The sequence below is a fragment of the Chelonoidis abingdonii genome, chromosome 22, assembly GCF_003597395.2.
Source record: "Chelonoidis abingdonii isolate Lonesome George chromosome 22, CheloAbing_2.0, whole genome shotgun sequence".
NCBI lineage: Eukaryota > Metazoa > Chordata > Testudines > Testudinidae > Chelonoidis > Chelonoidis abingdonii.
Window position 1 is genome coordinate 11,758,122 of NC_133790.1, and position 26,330 is coordinate 11,784,451.

At 43.6% G+C, this 26,330-nt stretch overlaps 1 protein-coding gene and 1 pseudogene across 1 annotated transcript in view; both read right to left on the reverse strand.

The window, feature by feature from the left end:
• Positions 1–26,330, reverse strand: part of TMEM132D (transmembrane protein 132D) — a 440,368-nt gene that overhangs the window by 356,656 nt on the left and 57,382 nt on the right. The window lies entirely within an intron of this gene.
• LOC142045861 (U4 spliceosomal RNA) lies at positions 16,809–16,938 on the reverse strand (annotated as a pseudogene).

Here is a 26,330-nt window from a genome sequence, read left to right on the forward strand (position 1 = left end):
AAATTACATATAGCATCAAATCAAAGTCTACAGTGTAAAAAAAAAAAAAATCCCACCCCTGCACTTAAATTATCTGTTTTCTACATAATCAGTAAGTTGATTATCATTAGTATAAAGGATAAAAGCTAACGTGGAGCATGGTTCCTTTAATTATTTAGTTAGTAACATTACAGGTGCTCCCGCCTTTGACTCCAGTGAGAGCAAGACTGGGTCCAGAGTTGGCTCTGAACTCATTTCATAGAATCAAAGAATATCAGGGTTGGAAAGGACCTCAGGAGGTCATCTAGTCCAACCCCCTGCTCAAAGCAGGACCAATACCAACTAAACCCATTCCAGTGCATCACCACCCTCCTAGTGAAAAAGTTTTTCCTAATGCTAATACATTACACTAATGTAAACCAGAAGCAACTTCAGTGAAGTCAGTGGAGTCAAACTGGTGTAAGAGAGATCAGAATTGGACCCCTGGAGCCCAAAGTCAGAGAAAACAGAACCTTGGAGATCACAGTCTCCCTGTGAATCTTATAGGCGTTCAGTTCAGACCCACAGATCTAAACCCATCTGTGTCGTTTTGGTTCTGATCAGAGTAAAGTCAAAGATGGCAAAAGTGATCATCTCGGATCTTATGTCTCAAGAGAAGTTTGTGAAATTTCATTTCATTTCAGTAAAACCAAAACTAAATTTGGTCACACCTGAAAACATGACAAAATGTAATCCAGATTCAGAACTGAACACCGCCCCATCGGGACGGCCCTCACTCAAATGAACTCTCCTAATTAGCATTCCTGAGTTCAGAAGATGTTACTGATCTCAACAGAACTAATGACTGGAGATACAGCATGCAATCAAAGTTACTAACCGTGGGGGCTTTTTGTCATGCATAACTTTTCATGACTAAAATCCAGCTCAATTCACAGCAGCCCCACAGGCACTGCTTACTGATTTCAGCCATTTATTGTGCAAATCGATTACTTGATCATTGTGCCGCTGTGTCAGATAAAATGTATGCAAAGTTGTTACCCTTTGATTGTTGTTCGAAGTTTGAATTTGTTGGTCTCTGCCCATTTCCCAGTGGGCAGGCAGTAGCTCTAACTGGCACCTTCTCAGCACTCTCAACTGTGGACAACAACTGAATTAGTCAGAGAGAAACCTGTATGGTTCCTCCGTGTCAAAATAGTGAGGCTCATTGGTGAACAGCGTGAGAGTTAGGACGGCCACTACCTCTATTGTTCATGTTCTGTTGACAACTAGGGAAGATTTAATTACATTCCATCCAAAATAAGGCAACATGCCCCAATGCCTATAAGGATGGGGAATAGGAATGAACTGAAAAGGAAACAGAACAATAATCTCTCTCTCTCTCACACACACACTCTCACACACACACACACACACACACACACACACACACACACACACACACACACACACACACTCTACCCGTCTACATACCAACAAGACAAAACTCAAAAGAAAAGAAGAGCAATGCAAATTTATTTGGAAAAAAATGTGTGTGTTTCAGCAGCTTCTCACCAATAGCACCTTAACTTGCATCAATCTTCCTTTATCACTGTAAGGTTCAATTCTGCAACGGGTTTGGGAGGATCTGTGCATGATAGAATAGCCCTCTCCCTTCACGCCACTTTCTGCCTGCTTCAGGAGTGAGCACCAAACTAGTAACTAACCACATTCATATGAATAATGCTATTTTTTTCACTTCCAGGTGCTGACTGTGTAATAACTAATCAGCCCAATCCAAATTATTGGCTGGAAAACAATACATTCAACATATCTTCTATCTGTGACCATCATCTAAATAGGAACGAGCCACATTAAAATCCCTTATGTGTACAACAGATTTGTTAACAAAGAAATTGTGATAGGTATATTTTACCCAAAAGGTAGCTAAAAGCGTGAAATCTAATCAATTCCATTTTCAGGGGTGCAGTCTCCTATTGACACAGGTGCCCTCGGAGGAGAATTTACAGTGCCCATTATTTTCTAAAATAGGAAGCAGTGAGAAATGACTATGCCAGAAAAGACGCTGTAACAGACTTCACTTCCTCTAAAATTTGTGGGAGTAAAACTCCATCTTAAACATCAAAAGCCAAGTTCAAAGTCCATTTGAAATAGGATCTGTAAAATGATAGCACATAACCCCAGAAGCTGCTCTGCCCACTTAGACAAATAATGACCGGAATTCTTACACAGTCATTACATGGTACCATTTATCTTGCTTAGTGTCTCTGAGTAATGGAGAGGAAACAGACACTGACAGAGTACAGCAGATTCATTGCCATGACCATTGAGAAGGGGAATAAAGAACAAACACAGCGCTTTTCATCTCGCCCTGACAGAATGGCCCGGGAATAAGTAAAAAGTGATCGATATTGTCCTGGGAATACGGCTGCTGGCTTGCTGAGCAGTAAGCACACGTACCACGTTGGGCTGGAAATGCAGCTCTTCATTAGTATCCGATTCTGCCACCCACACTCACACCAAGTAACGCTTTACTTCCTGAGCTGTTCCATTGAAGTCCGGAGAAGTCAGGCACTTCTCAATGTGAGTGGGGGTCCTTTGTGGATCAGCTGCACTTCCCTTTTCTTCTCCAGGATTGTTTCTTTTTTTCCCGTGCTGATGTAAGGTGCTGGATGGACTTCAGTCCTCTCTTTACCTCCACAGCTGGGACATCACAGGCAAGCGCAGTGAAAGCTTGTGAAAGTCTCTACCCTGACCTGGAGGGCAGCCTATAAGGGTTGGAGGATGACTCAATCCCTCTGCCTTTTCAGCCCATGGCATCTCTGACAATACTACTACTCCTAACTAAGTGTATCAGTGGCATTGTATGGCCTATTTTTAGACACTTTCAAATTATTATTATTGATGTGTTGTTGTATTATTGATGTGCGGAGTCACAAGTGTGCAGAGCAGTTTGTAGAGACTGAAAATAACAGGCCCTGCCCAAGGAATTTACAATCTAGATTAATTACAGCCTGATGATGTTCAGCAGAAAGACATCAGGCACGGTCACCAAGGGAAATATTCAGATCAAAATCTGTCAGGAAGCAGGCCTGGAATTAAAGGGCAAACCCAGAGGTCTTTACTCCATTTCACAGTGAACTTTTCATTGAGGTCAACAGGAGTTTGCAGTCTTGCAACCCTTACTTACATGAAGACAAATCGGAGTTGCCAGTAAAATAAAGGGCAAGATCTGCAGCATCTTGGCCTGAATGCAGAATACAGTGCAATGATGCCGTGAATCCAAACCTCTGATTATAAAAATGAATCCATATAAACAGGGAGGTAAGTGCTTGGAGTTTGCACAGAGACGCAGATTATTTCTGCTGATTCAAACTGGCATTGGAAACAGGTAGTTCCAAATCATGAGTATAAAAAGAGTTTGAACTTCCATCTGAGGTAGAGAGACAGAGAGGTTCAGCAGGGGAAAACTCTAGGAAAAGCCAAACTCAGGAGAAAGCTGAGGATGAGGTGTATATTGTCCCTGTTTAAGTTAACAATAAAGTGAAACTCTAGGAAGCAGGTAAGTTTGGATCAGCTCCAAGGTGTACATAATGTGTTAGGAAAGCATAGATGCAAATTGCTTACAGACCAGCTATCGGACTTCCCACTTTTACAGGAAAGAGAATAGCTTACACTCATCAGTTCAGAGCTGGGAGTATATACAATGTGTCGAAATGAAGAAGCCATTGCAGCCTTGAAAGTGATGGGGCTGCAGTTTCCTTTAATGATCCACTAAACGTATCTCTACACCGTACTTAATACCCATGGCTGGCCCATGTCAGCAGACTCCAGCTAAGAGGCTCGGACGTAGGGATTGTTGAATTGCAGTGTTGACCCTCAGGCTCAGGCGTTGGGCTCTGGGACCTGCGGCCGAAGTGAGCTGACATGGGCCAGCCACAAGTGTTTAACTGAAGTGTAGACATACCCTGAGAGGCTAATAAAGGCTGGTAAACAACATACTGGATGCGGATATTCTCTCAGACGGCTTGAAACAGGACAAATTACTCTGGTGACTGCGTGGTGTACTTAGGAAGTTTGAGTCTCCGTCATTGAGTCTGCTGTTGGTAGCATTCCACAGGAGAAATGAAAGCCAATGAATACAGGCAGCAATAGAAGGAGCACATGTAAAAGGCAATATATCTAGATAAACATACTATCTAAATGCAAGAGGAATTCAAGAGATAAAAAGGATAAAGAATCCCATCAGCCAGCACCTAGTGACAATCTGTCAAAGGTGCTCTAACTTCATTATCACCTCTAATGTGCAATCCTCCTATGGTCCAGCCATGAATGTAGCACAAGAATATTTTAAATAGGTTACATAAAACAGGCTCTTGGCCTGGAGCCCTGGTTTTATCATCCAAATAGCCTTTTATGTTACAGTTGGTTCCCCTGTACCTCCTGGTTTTATCAAACCTATCGATAATAAATGAAAATGTTATATCACTTGGTAAGTTAACCAAAATGCCAACATCTAGCTAATGAGCCTTATAATTGAGTTATAATGAATTTTACATCATGCTCTGTGATTTGAATGATGTAACGGGTACTAGAAAGAGATTTAAGGAGGAATGTTTTCTGATTTTAACTCTTTTGATTTCCAAAAAAAATGGACCACAATTTAGGGCTTTCCCCACTTCTTCCAATCTTTACTCCTATGAGCAATCAGTTGAAGTCAATTAGATTACTCACATGAGTAAGGCTGAGGGATCAGCTGCTAAAGATGTGAAGTAGGAGAAATCTGAAATTCTTGTTCTTGCACAGGCTTAGGCTGCGCAATAATATGCATGAAAAAGACTTCTCTCAGAAAACAGACTATTTCAACAATATTGTGTAGCATGGTAGCTCTTAAGAGAATATATCATCCACTTTTTAAAGTAATGTATTTCCACTGATTGGGATACCTTCATACAAGCCTGAAAAATAAAGCCCCCTCCCCCAAAACTTGTATTTATCTGAAGCATCTGATTGATATTACTTTCTTTGTATTTTCAGTGCAAAATCAACTAAACTATGTGACTGGCCACCCAAATTACATAGCATATTTCTTTAGCTCCCCTAACTGTCTTGGAAATTTTTTTCAAACCGGAAGCACAAATAACAAATTGTGAACGATATTTTCAGTTGTAGCGTCATTTGAGATAAAGTTTGTGACATTTCAGGCCTTGAAAACATTTTTGTGAATGCCCAAAAGCCAATGACCTCAAGAATAACAGTGAACCAAGGCTTCTGCATGTACTTGCAAAATCCCTTTGTGTATTTTTACAAGCCATGACTTGAGACCAGATTTTCAAAGAGATTTCAAGCCAGTTTTCCAAGGGCTCACCCACCCAGGTTTTCCAAAGGGCTCAATTTGCATTTAGGCACTTTAATGAAGGTCAGATTTTCAAAAGTGCTCAGCACTCACCCTATGACACTTACAACTAAATTTTCAAGAAACCTCACTACGCTGGGTGCTGAGCTCTTTTGAAAAATTGAGCTCCAAACACCAAACCAAAAAATTAAAAATCAAGCCCCCTGCCCATCCCCAGCATTTGTTTAGACTCTAGAGCACATTCCCGTGATTACATTTTTACATTCCGTCATTTTTTAACCTACTAACCTAACCTACTTGATCACATCCCTTTCAAGTTCTGACTGCTCACAGGTGGCTTGCCAAAGTAAACAAATTCACCGGTGGCACGTAAGTTCCTGAGGAAGTGGATTAATATTGTGGCGCTCTCATTCATATAAATCAGAACGTCAAGCATCTTTATATACATCTCCCACCCTTTCCTCACCCCCCTTTTCTTCCCACAAAGCGTCCTGCATTAAAAACAACTGGGGACTCCAGCTGCACAAAGCTTGATGGTTTCACTTCTCCGCATTCCATGTAAATATCTGCTTTCATTTCAAATTAGGGGAGTGGTTCACATTCCCAAAGTTTTGGGTTCAGAAACTCAGTCAAAACTTGGCTAAGTTTCAGCTGGTTTTCCTTTGGAACCATGTGAAAGAAATACACTTGGTCTGGATGCAAACAGTTAAACAGGCCTCCGTTCACTCAAAAGGTCTGGGAGTCCTTCAAGGAACAGGGCCTGATCCAAAGCTCACTTGAACCCATAGAAAGTCTCCCACTCACTTCAATGGGCTTGGGATCAAATGCTTGGTCTGGGGTTTCAGTTAGTTACAACTCTTAAAGCAAGGTGAATTTTAGATGGTTTGTGGTTTTGTGTGGGTAGTTTTCACAACTCTGCTACAGACACAGCTGCTCTCAAAGACCTCACCACTACCATCTTCTTGTCAGGGCTAAATGAAGTTGCTGGCCTTCTAGAATAAGAGGTTATATGGCATCTACTTGTCCTAAGGATACTACCTATTTGTGCTGACTCCATCACAGACATTTAAAAGAAAAAAAAAATATTACCTAAAGGTAGACACAACAGATGCTGGGAGGACAGAGAGGGGTATTACTATCAGAGCCTTGTGCAGATACAAAATTTATATCCTCATTCAATCCACAATGTGCAAACGCGGTCTGCGCATATCTGCATCCACCAATTATGGGCTCAGGTATATCTGCAGATGCCAATATCTGCAGATTTGCAGGGCTCTCGTTATGGTTTATTATTTATATGACAGTAGCATTAGAGGACCCGAACAGATCAAGCCCCCATTGTGCTAGACACTGTACAACCACCACTGTAAAAACCAGCCTCTGTTCCAAAGAGTTTACAGTCTAAACAGAAGAGACAGACAAAGGGTGGTACAGAAAACAGAGACATAGAGAGGGAAGTGACTTACCCGAGGTCACACAACAGATCAGCAACAAAGCCAGGAAAAGGCTGAAAAAGAGTCAATCAACTATATTCACAATAGGATACTATAGTCTCCTAGGCCCATAAATCCTCTCTGCTGAGCTCTCCAGTAATGGGGACACTTAGTGTTCGCTGTGACAGCTCCCATATCTTGTTATCTGGCCTGTGGCAGTCAACCCACTTCTCAAAAACCAATGAAGAGCCATCAAATTTCAGCCACCACCATCTGGGGCTAGATTTGAACCAGTGACCTACAGTACATATAAAAGGTTTCTGATACCATTACATATCCCACAGACTACCCACTTCACAATACTTCATGTGTACTCCCGCTCAGTGTGTGTGACAGGTTCCTCCCTCCCCACATGCCTGATATACAGAGGCTACATGTCTCACCATGAGAGGCTGACTCACGTTGTAGGAACTCATGCTTTTAGGTGTAGAGGGACCCAGTTTAAACCCTGGTGTCAGCCAAGATGATGGCCATTACCCTTCAGTTCTACCTCTCTGTTCTGCTGGTTCCCCCCCTCACAAAGGAGCACCGTCATGTTAAATATAACTGGGGTAACTTCAGCAAAATCTATGGAGATAAATTGGTTTAACAAGAATAAATGAGAGGAGAGTCAGAACCAGCAGTTTTTAATCACAAGCATATTGTGGGCTTTCATCTGAAACAAGGACTTTGCCTCTGTGTTCTGTAAGGAAAGTGTCGTGACTCATTGTCCGGATTCTGGCTGTGACTGTAATTTTATACCAGTGTAATACTCCCATGCTGTGGATCAGGTGGTCGAGTGACTTGCAAACCCTCCCTCCCCAACTCTCCCAGTAAGTGTAAGAAATTAAAAACAAAACCTCTCATCTGACAGTATTTTTATATTACCAAATGTTCCATCCCTGCAGTTATGAATAGAGTACAACTGGCATTACTCAGCTCTCCTATTTCATACAAGCCTGATGCTTGTACAACCTGGCAGCCTTTTAGCTCAATCATATAAACATCTTAATACTCTGCATTGATCTGGAATCAACACAGTTGCCGACACGTGGATAAAAAGCATCTGGAGAATTTGTTGGTTGTTATTTCAAGCTGTTTATTATTCCTTGAGGACTCATACGAACACTCAGAACTATCATGCCCGCATTAATAGTGCTCTCCTGCACCGCTGGGTACAGTAACATTGTACATTAAAGATGCTTTAGAAAATTGTTTGTGAGTTGCTATTGCACTGGGATTCCTTTGTACAATCTCCAGCTTTGCACTGAACAAATATTGAAAACCCGCATGCTGGGAAGGAGGAAATTTGCACTTCTCAAATTGGCCCCTGGCATACAGTAAAAAAAAATAAAGTGGTGATATTCAGGGAGTTATAATCTGAATATTGGATTCAGCACTTCTATTATTAATAAAGACGCATTGAGCATAGGCAGCGCTGTGCCCTAAGAATCAGGTTCAAGAGTAAGGTTGGAACACAGGGTCTTATGGGCCAATGGAGAAGCACGTCATGCTGTGAAGAGGATGTTCTTGGCATCCAGATGAAGGTAGATAAGAGACGTACCTCCATCTAGCCAGACTGCAACCCCTCCAGGGCATCTGCATGGAGAAGCACAGCTTAAGGAAAGAGTGTATTGAGAAAGGTGGTTCCTAAAGGTAAGGAAAAGGCAGAATAGGATATAAGAGAGATCACCCTCCAAGAGGAGGTGAGAACATGCAGCTAACTGGAAAGGTGATTAGAGCAGAGGACAGGGAGTTGAGGAGCATAGGATTTATTATTCCCCAAACTGTCAATGACTTGCTCTGTGACTTTGGACAAGTAATTTCACCTTTTTGGCCTCTATTTGCATATCTGTGAAATGGGGATAATGAGGTGTACTCCAGATCACTATTTCCACATGGGTGTAACTCTACTTATTTTGTTTAATGAATGACTCAGCTGCTGTAGCCCAAATGACTTCAGTGGGAGGGCAAGCAAACTACTCACTCACCTAAATGAAATCTGAGGAACTGGACAATAGAGCATTTAGACCTAATGTACCAGCCACCCAGTCTGAGGGTAAAAAACCACCAGACTCTTCTCCTACCCATAAGGCAACACCAAATAAACAGTGGGGTAAGCCATGTCCTGTTGGGAGGAGAGGATTCTGTCACCATTGTCTAAGAGGGAGCACACTGGTTACTGATAGCTACCCAACTCCCCAGTTTTTGGCGTTTCAGTCGTAACATGGTCTAACATTAGCCCCATCACTATAGATCATGGTCAGATGGAGCAAAGAGGGAAACCTGCTGTGCTGTAGTTTTACAAGAGAAATCACAAGTGCAGTGTGCCTCAGTACAATCCTAACAGCAGCTTGTATGTTTATAATGGGGAGTTCAGAACACTGTACAAACTTCAGCTACTTAATTTTCACAACACCTTTAAAGGGTATGTAAGCAAATAACTCCATCACTACTGTACAGGGAGTTAGACAGAGAGGCAATTTGCCCAGGGTTAACCAGCCAGCGACAGAGTTGGAATCAGAATACCAGGCTCCTTCCTCCAGATCAGGCTTCCCCCCAAGTCGAATTTTGTGAAAACCTCAAACACAGGATTTAAAAGCGTTAGACCTCTAACAGAGATCCCTCTGGGAAAAAACAGGGTAGATTGCAATCTTCATGGGTTGTAAATACAGCCCATTACAAGCAACCACATAAAGTGTGTCAGGCAGCAACAGCTTCTTGTCATGCGCTTTCATGGTTATTGCAGCAGAACTACTAAAATACAGTCATTATGATCTTACTGTGAAACATTAAAGATGCTTCCCTATGTTTATTTTAAAAATACATTAGTGCTTTGATGCCTTCAGAACTTACAGAAAGCAGCAATTTGTTGCTTTCTTAGCCCAACATCCCCAAGTACCCTTGAAAATGCCCTAATTCAAGTCACGTGGGAGGAGAACTGGCATGAGCTCAGGTCTGCAAGCCTTTTGATAGCTTCCAAACTGCTCCACTTTGGACAGAGATCTCCGGTATAGTCCTAAATAAAGCAAAATCTAGACTATACCCCATTAGGCCATGTCTTCCTTAGATATATCCAACCATTTCTTCTACATTCCTGGTAAATGCTTTGCATCACATTTGATGCATATTACAGGTGAAATCCTGGACCCACTGAGGTCAATGGGAGTTTTGCCTCTGATTTCAAGAGGGACAGGATTTCACTCTGCATGCATCATATATACACTTTCCATCTTTTCCATGGTGTGGGCTGAAGGTCAGTTTTGTCACATGGATCTCTCACCTCTCTCATTCATGAATGTCTGAGCCACCTCTCTTCCCTTAATTTGTGACCATATTACTTTTGCCACACAGTTATTGTTATATTAGGAAAATATTCAATGTATGTATTTTAACCTATTTAAAAATTAAATTAAGCAACTAGAAATATGGAGGAGAGCTAGTGCCGTTTCACTTACGTGGAGCACAGTTTGAGAACCGCTGATATACTTGCATCATGTTTCATATAAGCTTCCAATTAACTTATTTTTTAAACAACCTATAGAAAGTAAAATCTCTAAGTCCCACCACCACTCTCCCAGGATTATTTAATGATTTATACTTTTCACACTTAGTTCTGTTGAACATAACAGTGTTACAGTTCAGAGTCTATTTATAAAAAAATTACAATTGACTTGATCAAAGAGTATGAACTGAATTCAGCCAAGCTTAACAATAAACTACAGGAGAAAGCTGGAGAGAAGCATTCTAGTGCTCCCTGATTCCACAAGACTCTGCCCACCAGAGCAACTCAGTCTTCTATCAGGTTACAAGAGTTAACTGGTCAGAATGAACTCTCATTAGTTGATAATATCCTGTGGGCAGGACACAGATAGCTAAATAAATTAACACTTTCATGAATATTCCATAGACAGCGCCCATATGAAGATGTGATGCAATATAAAAAACAAACCCTACAAAGCACATGAAAGAAAACCCACTGGTGCCATAGAGGATTTCATTTTTTTCCCTATACATTCGTGTCTCCATGTATCTACCTCTCGCTCTCTTTTTTGTTTTGTTTAAGTTAATTCTGCTCTTTTTCTTTCTGTCTTTCACAGTGAACTAGCAGCCTTAGCCAGAGTCACTGATCCACACTGAGGAGACAAAGATACTCAGAATCAGCTTGTGTGTCAGTAACTCGGATGTCTGAGTAATGGCTGTGCTGTATTAGTTCTCATACCTACCGCATATCCTTTCATGACTCATCCCTACCGGTACCTCCTGATTCAGTCAGTCAATGTGTTTTCCATAGATCCCAGGGTTTGCATAAGTCCCAAAGACAAGCGAGGCAAAGGCCAATCATCTTCATTGTAAATCAGCTTCTTCCTCATCAAAAATACCTCCCTATTGTACTTAGGGTACCATTTGGGACACATGCAGCCTTGATGAAAATAAATGCTTTGGATGGACAAAAAAAAAAAAAAAGTCAACACTAAAACAACCAGTAATAAAATAAAAATGTAAGGGAAAATATACTACTGAGGTCTGCAAGTCTGACTCATTTATGTCTTGTGTGCAGGCTAATTACACCTCTCCTTCAATTAGATCATAAACTAAGATACCTGGCTCCAGAGCGAGGGTTCATAAACTGACCCGGAGTCACGGTACATTCTTCATCCAGGCTAGGGAAAATGACCACACAGTTAGCAATGAGGAGTTTTAGCCCCCAGGGAAAGTCTGTAAGAAAAGGACTAATATTGCTTTCCACAACTCATGCTAGGAATGCTAAGCCTCATAGGAACACAGCCATGAAAGGACCCTATACTGATCTTATAGAGTCTAAAGCATGGGGTCTTTTTGCAGTCTGGTAAATTAAAAAATAATAAAAAATATAGAAATAGTATGTTTTGGAATATCCCCAATATATCCAGAGCTTGGAATGAAATCAGTTTAAAAATTCACCGTGACAGCTACACAATATCTGAAATGGAAGACATTTATTACCAAAGTCTGGGTAATACACTCGGATCTAATATCACACATTCTATAAGAAACATGAGCCCAAAATCATATAATATATCCTTCAAGTCACACAGCTGCATCCTGTAAATTATGATTGTCAAAAGCAAGAAAAGGTTATTGCCTGGTACTGGGTGACATTTGGAGTTTTCTTTCATCACTTCATCACACTTAAGGTTCATGATTCAAACTAGCTTATTGCGTTCAGCTAAGGAAAGTGAATGTAAGTGTATTTGGCTAGCCCTCAAAGATATTGCAGAGTTTTGCACACTTAGAGATAAATTGTTCCAGTTGTGCCAGAGAAAAGCAACATGGGATATATTATTACCCTTTTACTGTTTAGCTACCATTACTTCTGCTGAAGTTACCTCTACTAAAGCACCTGAGACTGTCTCTGGCAATTCATTTAGTAAACTCATGCTCTAGACACATGTGCAAGAATTCCATTTATTAGCATTCAGATTTGTTTACTATATCCTTGAAAATGTGCCCTGCTCAGTCGTTACCTTCTCATGCTTTGGTTTTCCCAGTCAAACAAAGTTGAACCTAAAGAACACAACATGTTGCTTTCTTAACCCAGTATCTCCCAAGTACTCTTGAAAATATTCTATTTAAGTGATGAGGAAGGAGAACTGACATGTGTTCAAGTCTGTCATGTTATTGATAGCTTCCAAACCACTCCACTTTGGACAGAGACAGTCAGTGTTGTCCAAAATAAGGTAAAATCCAGCGTGTATCCCTTAAGGCAGCATATCCTTAGAAACACATAACCATTTAATCTATTTGGATATACACTGCTAGGGTGGAGAGGTTAAAACTGGAAAACAATTGTGACCACTTCAAACTTGTGTAATATCACAGCAGATAAAATCGTCTGATGTGCTCAAACTAACAGTGCTATGACCTAGCCAGGAGGATTCAGGAGGCTTCTCAATAAGGCATCCAGGGCTCAGAATCTTTAAGTTACTTCCCGTCTTGGTTCACCACTTAGCCCACACTTGATGACAAGGTCAGCTCCCAGACTGCTGCTCTGGGCAGCACAGCATGGGGAGGAGGTGAGCAGCCCTCTGTGGAGAAAGAAGTGGTTCGAGACTATTTAGAAAAGCTGGAGGAGCACAAATCTTTGGGGCCAGATGTGCTGCATCCGAGGGTGCTAAACAGGTTGACAAATGTGATTGCAGAGCCATTGGCCATTATCTTTGAAAACTCATGGCGATTGCAGGAGGTCTCGGATGACTGGCAAAAGGCTAATGTAGTGCCCATCTTTAAAAAAGGGAAGGAGGACGATCCAAGGAACTACAGGCCAGTCAGCCTCACCTCAGTTCCTGGAAAAATCATGGAGCAGGTCCTCAAGGAATCAATTCTGAAGCACTTACAGGAGAGGTAAGTGATCAGGAACAGTCAGCATGGACTCACCAAGGGCAAGTCATGCCTGACTAACCTAACTGCTTTCTATGATGAGATAAATGGCTCTGTCGATGAGGGGAAAGCAGTGGATGTGTTATTCCTTGGCTTTAGCAAAGCTTTTGATACCGTCTCCCACAGTATTCTTGACGGCAAGTTAAAGAAGTATGGGCTGGATGAATGGACTATAAGGTGGACAGAAAGCTGGCTAGATTGTTGGGGCAGAAAACATTGCCCGGGTGGTGCTGGGTACAGCCCACCTCCTTTGGAAGGCAGCAGACACCCTTTGGCGCCTTTTTCGCGGAGTGCATTGAGCAAACGATAGCACAGCAATCATGGACCCTGAGATCAACAAACGGTCTTCTGACCATTGTCAACACTCTCGGTACTCTCGTGGACTATATGAACAATGAACTGCAAAGGCAGAGGAGAGGAGGAGCAGCTATTGCTGAGCGCAAGGACAGCGGTGACGAGATGGAGGCAGAATCTCCATAACCGCTGCCACGTTTTGGAGCTACTGTATACGGGCTCTACTACCCATTGAGCGCGAATTTGGGCACGGAAACAAGCACAGACTGGTGGGACCGCTTGTTTGACGGTGGGACGATTCGCAGTGGCTGCGAAACTTCTCGCATGAGTAGAGCATTCTTAGAACTTTGTGACATTGCTTCCTGCCCTGAACACCGTAATACAATCATGAGAGCACCTCAAGTGGAGAGCGAGTGGCAATAGCCCTCTGGACTTGCAACGCAGACAGTACCGTCAGCTGAAATCATTTGGAGTGGCAATTACTGTGGGGCTGCTAGTCATCAGTAGCCAAAGCAATCGTTAAGCTGCTGCTACGAAAGGTTGTGACTCTGGAATGCAGGTGAAGTGGAGGCTTTGCTGCAATGGGTTTCCGAACTGTGGGGGCCATAGATGAACCATATCCTATCTTGGCCCAGACACCAGGGCCCAGTACTTGAACCGCAAGGGTACTTTTCAATGGCTGGCAAGCACGTGGTGGCATAAAGGGGTTTCACTCCATCCACGTGGATGCAGGAAGGGTTCATGACGCTCGCGTCTTCAGGAGCACTGTCTGTTTTAACGGCTGCAGCAAGGGATATTACTTCCCAGACCAGAAATAACCGTTGGGAATGTTCAAATGCTCTATATCCTGGGGGACCAGCTGTGGACGGAAATCGACGTTATTGGCCTCCGGGCGGCATCCCAGAGTGCTGCAGTGACCGCTCTGGACAGCAATCTGAACTCGGATGCAGCGGGCAGGTAAACAGGAAAAGCCCCGCGAACTTTTGAATTACATTTCCTGCTTGTCCAGCGTGGAGCTCTGATCAGCACGGCTGGCGATGCAGTCTCAAATCCAAAAAGAGCTCCAGCATGGACCGTACGGGAGATACTAGGTCTGATCGCTGTATGGGGAGACAAATCTGTTGTATCCAGCTCCGTTACAGAACACGAAATGCCAAAGCGTTTGAAAAAAACTGCAGGATACACAGCGCTGCGTGACAAGCGTAACGGGAAGCCAGAGACTCAAATGGACGCTCATGAAGGGAGGGAGGGGGTACTGAGGACTCCAGCTATCCCACAGTCCACAGCAGTCTCTGAAAATTATTTGCATTATTGGCAGAGCTCCCAATGTCTGTAGGGTCAAACACAGTGTCTGGCGTGGTTCAGGGAACAGCTCCTCAGTTTCTTTCCCCCCCCCACAACGTGAAAAAAAAGGGAAAGAAATCATTCCTTGACTACTTTCTATGTCACCCTATGTGTACTGAATGCTGCTGGTAGACGGGACGCTACAGCACTGAAAGAGCAGTATCCGCTCCTCTCCATCTCCTCCTCTCTGGTGGTAGACGGTGCTGCAGTGCACCATCCAGGAGAACGCCTAAAAACCATGAAGACTGCCCACCATCCAGGAGAACCGCCTAAAATCTGCTCACACTGGAGGGCAACATTGCTACCGCTAGCAGTAGATAGATAGGACAGAACGGCTAATAACAAGCTTAATCATTGAAACTTGGGCTGAAAATTTTTGCAATCACATTTGGGATTGACTGCTTGGCAATGAGTCAATTCCTCCCTTATGGTGTCTAAAAATAGAGTCCATTCTGCCTGGACTGTCATAGCCCCGGGAGGCTGCCTCCAAGTGCCTCCCCCCCGACATCATTTTCTCTCACTAACAAGTCTCTGTTTCTTATTCTGGTATTCCTTAATACTTCATGACACAAACGGGGGAGGGGCACTGACACACGGTAGCCCAGGAAGGTTGAGGGAGGAGGAAAGCAACGGGTGCGCTTCTTGCAGGGGCAACCCCTGTGAATACTGACACGGAGCACCTGTGCTCTCTGATACACTGGATCTCTGTTACACTTGCCTATTATTCTAGGCAGGACAGTGCACCACTGACCGCTCTGGTCCGCAATCCGAACTCGGATGCGGAGTGCCGGTAAACAGGGAAATCCCCGAGAGCTTTACAGTGACATTTCCTGCTTTCACGTGTCCAGCTCTGATCACCACGGGTGGCGATGCAGTTCAAATGCAAAAGTAGCTCCTGCATTGAACCTTACGGGAGATAGCAGATGTCATCGCTGTATGGTGAGACAAATCTCTTTTATCAGAGCTCCGTTAAAGAACAGGAAATGCCAAAGCCTTTGAAAAATAAACTACAGGATACACAGCGCGGTGCGTGACAACAGTAACGGGAAGCCAGACACTCAAACGGATGGTCATGGAGGGAGGGAGGGGGTAATGAGGACTACAGCTACCAGTCTCCACAGCGGTCTCTGAAAACTATTTGCATTTTTGGCTGCGCGCCCAATGTCTGCAGCGTAATACACGGTGTCTTGCGTGGTTCACGGAACAGCTCGTCAGTTTTTTCCCCCCTCCAGCACGTAAAAAAAAGTGAAATAAATAATTCCTTGAGTACTGTAAATGTCACCCTCTGTGTACTGAATGCTGCTGGCAGACGCGATGCTGCTGCGGTGAAGAGCAGTATCCGCTCCTCTGCCCCTCCCAGGGGTAGACGGCGCCCAGTGAGTGCTCCTGGCTGAGTGTGGCCGGGGGCTCCGGGGTGAAAATGGGAATGACTCCCTTTTTCTGACAGTGGATGGTACAGAACGCCTGGTAACTGTCTTCATCTTATCACCTGGGGGCTGAGCTTCATCAGACCCCTTCCTCTCTTGCGTAAAGAAAAGATTCTGAACTGCATGGACTGTCATAGCCCATGGTGGCTCCCTCCCCCTCATTTGATCTCAGTAACTACTCTGTGATTCTTATTCATGCATTCTTCATAACATCATGCCAACAATGGGTGGGGGGGGCACTGCTGTGGTAGCCCAGGTAGGTGGGAAGCAATGGTTGCGTTACTTGCAGCGGCTCCCTCTGTGAATACTGACACGGAGCAGCTGCGCTGTGCTACACTGATTTTAATACACTGTATCCTATTCTTGTCTGGACTGACTCTATTTTTTAACCGTAAAGGGCAGGATTGACTCAGTCCCAAGTGAGTTAATCCCCATTTTCCTTTCAAAAATTTACACAGGGTTATTATCCGTTCTGTCCCATTTACTGGTGAGTGTAACAAAAAAGAGGCGAGATGGTAACAGTTTCTGCTGTCTACAGTAGTACTGTACCATCTACCACCAGGAAGGGGGAGAGGAGCGGATTTTCAAGTAGCAATAATCACACCTCAGATTCACTTCATTGGTTATGATACTGCCACTGTGCAAAGCTCTAATGCTCTTCAGTGCTGCAGATTCGCCTCTATCAGTACCATTCAGTACAAAGAGGGTGACATTGTAAGTACTCAAGGATTGCTTTATTTAACTTTCATTTCTCGTGCTGGGGTAGGGGAAGGAAACTGAATAGCTGTTCCGTGAACCATAAAAGACACCGTGTTGTAAGCTACAGACACTGGGCGCTAAGCAAGAATGCAAATAGTTTTACGAGACTGCTGAGGGACTGTGGGATAGCGGGAGTCCTCAGCACCCCCGTTCCGTCCTCCATGATCCCCGGCCCCTGATGCTAATGTTAATGGTCGCGGGGGGTTCTGGGTAAATGTCGTCAGTCATTCCTTGCTCCGGGAAAACATCAGCAGACAGTCCTTTCGCACATTTTTCTCCTGGATTGCCCTTGCAGAAAACAATAGCACGGCAGCACTAGAGACCGTCGGCTTTTTGTTTTTCCCGTCACCATTTGTGTACTAGATGCCGTGGAGACAGAGGCGACACTCGAGCGCTACACACCAGCATTCAATTGCTTTTGCAATGATAGCAGAGATGGTTACCAGTCGTTCTGTACCGTCTACTGCCAGAGAAAACTGGCAATGACATGACGGTTATCTCTCCTTCTCTGAACTGTCCGCTGCTATCATGAGTGCCCCTGGCTAAAATCAGCCGGGGGCGCAACGCAAAAAGCAAACTTGGGATTGACTCACTGGCCACTGAGTCAATCCCTCCCTTATGCTGTCTAAAAATAGAGTCAGTCCTGACTACAAGAAGAGTCAAAGCAGCAGAGAATCCTGTGGCACCTTATAGACTAACAGATGTCTGTTAGTCTATAAAGTGCCACAGGATTCTCTGCTGCTTTTACAGATCCAGACTAACACGGCTACTCCTCTGAAGGAAGAGTCAAGTGTATTAGAAGAGCGCAGCTACTCCGTGGCTGTATTAACAGGGGTTCCCCTGGCAAGAACGCACAACCCATTGCTTCACCTCTCTCCAACCCTCCGCAGCTACCGTGGCAGGGCCCACCCCCCATTTCTGTCATGCAGTCGTGAGGAATACAAGAATAAGAAACATAGACTTATTCGTGACATAAACCGGGGGGGGGGGCACTTGGAGGCAGGCAGTCGTGGCTATGACAGTCCAGGCAGGACATACTCAATTTTTAGAAACCAGAAGGGAGCGATTGACTCTGCCCCAAGTGAGCCACTCCCAATTTGGGTTTCAGAACCATTGTCACAGGGGCACTCATGATAGCATCGGACACTAAACTGTGATGCACTGGCCAGGTAAACAGGAAAAAGCCTGAATCCCCGCGAACTTTTGAATTCCATTTCCTGATTGTCCACCGTGAGGGTCAGCACACACACAGGTGACCACACAGAGCTCATTTGCACTCGTCACAATGCAGTCTCCTGATAATCGAAGAAGAGCGCCAGCTTGGACCACACAGGAGGTTCTGGATCTGATCGCTATCTGGGGTGAGGACTCAGTGCTCACAGCACTGCGTTCCAAAAGACGAAATGAAAAAGTTTTTGAAAGAATTTCAAAGTCTATGGCTGATAAAGGGCACAGCAGAGACTCCCTTCAGTGCGAGTGAAAGTGAAGGAACTTAGACAGGGTTACCAGAAAGCCAGAGAAGCAAACGGAAGGTCAGGCTCTGAGCCGAAAACATGCCGCTTCTATGCTGAACTACATGCAATTTTGGGGTTCAGCGCTACCAGTGCCCCACCCCTGTCCGTGGATTCAGACTTTGGGATTGAAATATCAAGTGTTTCTGAGGATGTAGCCGAGGGGGAAGATGGAGACGAATTTGAGGATGAAGATGAGCGTGGTGATAGCACACAGCAGTCCGTAAACCCCAACAGCCAGGATCTTTTTGAGACCCAAGAATTACAGTCCCTGCGCTCCCAAGCGAGAAGCCCAGACAGTGAAGCCATGGAAGCGACCTCCGGTAAGTGTCCCTTCATTCTGTACCAAACACGGATTAAAACAAGACGGTTTTTTTAGATCGCATTGACACCAGGGCTTTTGCTGCAGTCGCAGCCATTACTGTTACAGGAAAATTTCGTTAACATGTCTGGGGATGGAGCGAAAATCCTCCAAATTAATCTCCATGAATCGATCGTGGAGGAACTCCAAAACCCTTATGCTATATGAGAACATTTCTGGCCAAGACAGCCTTCTCCGGTCCCCCATAGTAGGTAACTTTTCAACGCCATGCATTTTGCAAGACATTTGGTACTGCAGGCATTGAAGGCATTGCACTGAAGGCATTGCATAAACAAACGATCTGCCTCCTGCGGTGCTATTGTCAGGAGAGAGATATCATCCATTGTTACCTTGTAGAACATCAGGAATGTAAATAGGGGGCAGACATGGCGATTTTGCTACTGGCCAGAGCGGGGGGATGGGAGGAGGGATAGCGACGAGTTTTCAGCGTCTGGCAAGCAGGATTCTTCCCTGCTACCAGCAACGCGCTGCGGGGGGTGATGTAGGGTGATCACTAGCAGCGATCGTATACGATAGGAGCCATGCGCTGTTGGTGGATGTGAAAGAGGGGGGTTTGGGCTTTGCAGGTTCCTCTTAACAGGAGCAAGGCATCATATAGATCACTGTGTATATGAACGGCGGAGAAGTCAAAATTTTAAAGCCTCACTTACCATCGCCGCGTGGACGTACGGTTGGCCGTACCTGCGTCTGTGTGTGTGCCACACCAGTCACACAGACACTGAATATTTAAACGATACAAAATGCGACCTTGTATAGAGATCACATGTGCTCTGTAAGGTGGATAGTGTTCTATGTGAAAGAGTACTGTCATTGCTCTGTAAAAGGTATCTTTCCACATACTTATCACCCTGGTTTGCCTCCCCATGCAGCTGCACATTTCTCTGAAGTCCCTATGCCATCACGAGGGCGTGCTGTGATACGGGAGGAAGAAGAAGACGCGAGATGAAATGTTCACAGAAATTATTGAAGTAACACGCAATGAGAGGGATAAACAGAATGATTGGAAGGATGTGGTAGCAAAGTACAGGAAAGATGCCAGTGAACGATCTGAGAGGGCTAGGCAGGAAGACCAGCGTTGGAGAGAAGCAACGCTGGATCTGCTGCGTTCTCAAACTGAAATCCTCCAACGCATGGTGGAGCTTCAGGAAGAGCAGCACAGTAGCAGAGTGCCACTGCAGCCCCTGTATAACCTCCCTGCAAGCCCACGTCCCATATCTCCCTCACACCCAGACGTGTAAGAACGCGTGGGGAAGGCTTTCTGCACCCGCCTACTCCTCCACACCCCTGCAGAGTTCAAGGAAAAGGCTGTAATTACGCTACAATGTGCTTAGTAGCCTTTCCCTTCCCCCTCCTTCCAAAGCACAGCAGTCAGGGACACTTCCTAATTCTGCCTTTTTTTATAGTTCCTTTGTAATACAGAATACATCGAAAGGGGGGGAGGGTGGGTTGCTTACAGGGAAATCTAGTAAGGAAAAACTCATGATTTTTAACAGATGCATAATTACTTTTAATGAATAATAAATGATTTTTAAACGATACAGAATTTATTTCCTTCGCCAACCTGTAATGAAAAGGGGAGGGTGGGTTGCTTACACTGAATAAGTCCATCAAGTGCGGAGGGTTCATCAAGGGGAAGCAAACAGAGTCACACCGTACCCTGGGCCGTGCTGAAACTCGTTTTCAAGGCTTCTCTGATGCGCAGCGCCTCCAGGTGTGCTCTTCTAATCGCCCTGGTCTCTGGCTGCTCGTACTCAGCGGCCAGGTGATTTGCCTCAGCCTCCCACCCAGCCATAAATGTCTCCCCTTAGTCTCACAAAGATTGTGGAGCACACAGCAAGCAGCAATAGCAAGCGGGAGGTATAGAACCTAGATTATAATTTGACGACCGTCGTATTAATAGCGAAACAGTTGATACGATTTAGATACAGCGTTTTTTATTTTGGTTTTTAAATTTGTTTTTTTTTTAAATTTTTTTTTTTATTATTTAAATCGGCTTCATTTTTTGTCTTTATTTTTTATTAATCGCGCCATTAAACCGATTTTAAAAGTCGCAACAGTTGTTAGACTGGCCCCCTTAGATAACCCTTTTCCAGTGCTAGTTCCCCCTCCCGCTAGTGAAATAGTGTTCCTATATCCACCTAAAACCTCCCCCAACCCTTGCAGCTTGAGACCATTGTTTTCCTTGGTTCTGTCATCTGGATTACACCTGAAGACAGATCGTCCTCTTTGGAAACCCCCCCTTTTCAGTTAGTTGAAAAACAAGCTATCAAAATCCTCCCCCCATAATCTCTTCTCTTCTGCAAGGACTAAACAATCCAGTTCCCTCAGGCCCGTCTCTCATTAAGTCTCTGTGTTCCAGCCCCGTCATCATTTTTGTTGGCCCTCCACTGGCTCTTTCCAAATTTTTTTTTCACATCCTTTCTATGTATGGTGTTAGGGCCAAACTGGATACATTATACCTCAAATGAGGCCCCTCACCTATGTGTCAAATAGAGGGACATGATTATGTCCCTCGATTCTGCTGCAATGCCTCTACTTATACAGCCCAAATTACTATGGTTACCTTCTTGGCAACCGGAAGGGCCCACTACTTATCGACTCATATCCCAGCTTTCTCATCCACGAACCCCTAGTCCTTTTCTGTCACCAGGAACTGCTGCCTTAGCCGCTCTAAAGTCCGTTAAGTCTGTTGCAGTGCCCTGGATTTCTTTCTTGTCTAAAAGTGCAGGACTCTTTTGCACTGTCCTTGTTGAACCTCATCAGGTTTCTTTCTGGCCCAATCCTCTAATTTGTGTTAGGTTCCCTCCTGTTATCTTCCCTGCCTCCAGTTGTATCTACCACCTCCTCCAGTTTAGTTTGTTCATCTGCAAAACCTTGCTGAGAGGCAGTCATGTCCATCCTCTAGATCATTAATGAGAGATATTGAAAACAAAATCCAGCCCCAGGACAACTCTTTTTGGGGGGGGCACTCGGCTTGTTGATACCGGCTGCCCAACTTAGACATTTGGAGCATTGATCACTACAGTGAAGCCCCCCTTTTGACGATTTAATTTCTCCCATCAGGCACTGTGCTCTCAACACGGAAGTGGGAACTATGGGATAGCTGAGGAACAGCTACCCACAGTGCACCGCTCCTGAAATCGATGGTAGCCTTGGACCATGGACATAAGCAATCGATTTTTTGATCGCACTGTGGACGCGCAAAACCGATTTTATAACATTGGTTTTGTAACATCGGTTTAAACTACTTCGAAATAATCGTGCAGTGTAGACGTACCCTAAGGAGGTGATGGAATCTCCTCCTTAGAGGTTTTAAAGTCAGGCTTGACAAAGCCCTGGCTGGGATGATTTAGTTGGGGGTTGGTCCTGTTTTGAGCAGGGGGGTGGACTAGATGACCTCCTGAGGTCCCTTCCAATCCTGATATTCTATTATTCTATGATTCATCTAAGAGGCACCTGTTCTGAGAATGGCTTCATAGCTACATAACACATATCTGAAGGGATGCAGGCCCCTGAACATTTCCAGTCTGGGGGAAAATTAAAACAGAACATGCTTAACAACATTTTATTGAGGGTGTATTTTCTGTTGGCATGATCTTTTGTCTTCCACACAATGTTACAAGTACACTCCATCCAATGCATCCATTGCATACAATGTATAATACTGCATAATATTCCAGGCATTTCAGTAAGGAGCAGTGGCTAGCTAAATAATCCATATCTCTACCAGAAGTGCTAATCAAATTTCCTGCACTCACAGCTGTATCATAATCTGTACTGAAACAGCAAAACTATATCTTAAAAATACAGTGATTGCTTTTACAAGCTACTACACAGATAAATGGCATATTTTATAATGAGTAAACTACTAAACATAATAAGAGCACTACATGAAATTTTACTTTGCTGGATTTGTTGTAAACAGCCTGAATCAAAATGCCTAAGACCAAGCAGCATAAGACTTAGGGACATGAGTAATAATTAGAGATGGGTCTAAACTGCAAAATTCAGAGCTGAATCAGGGTTCTGATTTCACTCCCTACCCTTAAACCTTTAAGTTAGGAGTTCTGGAGTGTTTGGATCATAGGTTTTGGTCTGGGCCCATTTCTATTGATTCAATATTCCCTTATGATTCTTCTCTATATATTATACCAAATTGGATCTCATTAATAGATTATATGCACACGCACACCATTCTACCATGAGTAGACATTAATGTTAGATTACAAAGGAATACATTGGAATTATGTACTAAATCTACACAATTATCTACACCATAGGGAAGCAAACATGATTTGCCAGTTATTACAAAACATTGGAATTCATTCCATCATCCAGCAAAGAGGGAGGAAAGTATCACATGGTCAATACTTCACAACCGGAGACAAATCACCAATTCAGATGTAGGAAACTCAATAGTCGCAAGCCTTTGGGAAGTCTTCCCATAAAATAGTTTGAGAAGTAAAATAACATTCAGACCCAAAACCTCCTTACCTTCCTCACCTTGGCTGGATCAGGAATATGGGTGTGAGTAACTCACAGCCCACAGCAAGCTGGGAAACCAAATAATGTTCAGCTTTGTTCAGTTAATATAATCCTATCTTGTGTCTTACATTAAAGAATACCAGAGTACTTTTTAAATAGTCATTAGCCCTTTGAGGTATGCAAGTATTCTAGCTATTTTACAGCTGTATTATCTGAGGCAGGATGGTTAAGTGATTTGCCTATGCTGCACAACGAACCAGTGTCAGAAACAAGTATATCACCCAGGAGTCCTGAGAGCAGACCCTCAGCTGCTGAAAATTGTCACTTGACATCAATAAACTATGACAGTTTACACTAACTGAGAATCTGCTCCTTGATTCCAAAGAACTTGCTTTAACCACTAGAAAATATCCTCTCCTTTTATCTTTGGGGTTAGCCTAGCAAGCGGATGCAGCTCCTGGTTCCCAGGTTTTCCAAAGAAATAAGTGCAAAAGTAGTTGTATTTTACTTTATACTTTCAGGACTATCTTCCAGCCATTTTGCCCTAGACAGTCTAATGCAGGAATTTCAAACCCAGCCAAAACACTATGATATTCAGGTACTGATTCAAAAAAAATAAAATAAATAATTTCTGGCATTTCTGTTTCATAACATGTTCCCATTTCACTCTCCATTGGAGTTGCTGTACCTGTAAAGTGAATCATATCCATTTCTTTAACTTCAATGCACTGTTTAATGCTGCCCGGCAAGACACAACCAAATTAACTTAATCTGCCTGAAGGAGCAGTTACAGACAAAAGCAAAAAAACAGTTCAGTCTCATTACAGACATAAAAGTAAACATTATTCCTACACGCTGTACTCCAGAACTCCAGACCCGAAAGACATGTTGATCCAAAATAAAATAAAAAACCAACAAATGCAAAAAGGAAGACATCAGAGCCTCTGGTTTTCAACTGTTTTTGAAGCATTTAAATCGTGGCTGGTAAAATCAAGTTGACTGTATATGATATAGGCAAAATTCTGGAAAACCAAAGAATGGGCCCCACAAAGTAGAGTGCATGTCTGCTGCAAAACCAACCTTCATTTGCATCCATATTCTGAATGGCAGCAGCACCTGCCTCTGTAGCTGTTGTGTGCACATACAAACACACACCCTGTTCATAGGGGATGAAATAAAGCCACTGTGCAGATCACCAGAAGAAGAATGAATTCACACGATGGCCTTAAATAGGACATAATGGTGCACAGAACTTGCACTGTCACCTCTGCAATTTCTCCTGCAAAAATTAGGAATAACCTGCCAGGTATCGTGAGGAGGGGAAAAGGTTCTGTTGTCGGGGCATACAGGCACAAATGTGGGAACCACAGCCCCGACTTCTATCTACCCATTCTCCTTCTTCTCACTAATAATCTTTATCCTCTCCCTCTGCGGCCTAGTGAATTGACCTCTGGACTGGGACTTGGGAAACCTGGGTTCCATTTGCGGCTCGGTCACTGGCCTGATTGGTGACTTTGGGCAAATCTCTTCACCCTTGCATTAGCTTCCCCATCTGTAAAATGGAGATAAATGATACTAACCCCCTTTCTAGTGCACTTTGAGATCTACTGATGAAAAACACTATAGAAGAGTTAAAGATTATTTATTATTATTATTTAGATTGCAAGTTCCTAGGGGCGGGGGAGTGCCTTATCTATGTTTGCAAAACATTGAATAAATTAATAGTGCAACATAGGTGGCATCATTAATAACAATAACTGATATTTACCTAGGAGAGCTGTTATTTTACCGACATCCCAGCTGGATTGATTCAAGGGCAAAAATGCCAAAAGACTTGCTCAAATTCTCAGAGTGAGGGAATGCCTCAGTTAAGGTTAAAACTCAGGATTCCCCTTGACTGTAATCTTTGACATTGTGATTAGCCCCACAAGATGAATACAACGCATGAGTACTACTCTGTTTATGTTATGTCTTTGTCACTTTACACAATACATACGATATGAAGAAACAACACTAGTACAAGTAACAGTGTTTACTGAATTTGTACAACATGCAATCCTCACTACATATACATATAGCTACTCTGGTTGGGTTCTAACAGCTTCTTAAACAAAGACCTCAGTGAGCACCAGCTGGAGGGCTAAACAGCTATTTAAAAGGAACACTACACAATCTGTATACACTACAACTTCTATTGGCTCTACCCTAAATTTAGGATTTTTAATTTGTACTGCCTCACTCAGAGGTAGAAATCAAGCATTTTTAAGGCTAACTACAAAAATATTTCTGGGAAAAGAAGGTCAGTCTTAATATGAGATCTGAAGCCTAAAAATACTTGAGCATTTTTTATATTTTATTGAGATTTCAAACTGATCCTTCAGAAGTTGTAAGGCACTAAATAAATCCTTTATATCTGTGTGTCCCCAGCTCTTATCTAGTCCTTCAGCTAAGGGCACCTGCTGAAGAAAGTGTATTAGGCCTACAATCTACTGGACCAGTGGTCAGGAAGAACTAGGCTTGAGAGTATCCAGTACAGGGTCTTCTGCTGAAATGACTAGAAGAGCTCACAAGATCTCACCCTTTTGACCCTGCAAGGATCTAGCACCCTTGGCGTGTTTAATGTCTTATCCTGACTTTCTCTGGACCAAATTCTCATCTGGTGTAACTTCACTGAAGTCTGTGGAGCTACCCCAGCAGAGAGTCAGGCTCCTTAAACTACGGCTGCAGCAGGGATGACATCAGATACTAGAGTGATGACCATGACCAGCGCGGAGACTTGTGAGCTTACTACATGGAAAATCTCAAGATGAACTTAAAATGCTTTTTCAGCCTTGAGGTCACTAGTTGACTCGTCAAGCAAAAAACTCCACACATACCTTCTTATTTCAGACAGGCAAGTTCCTG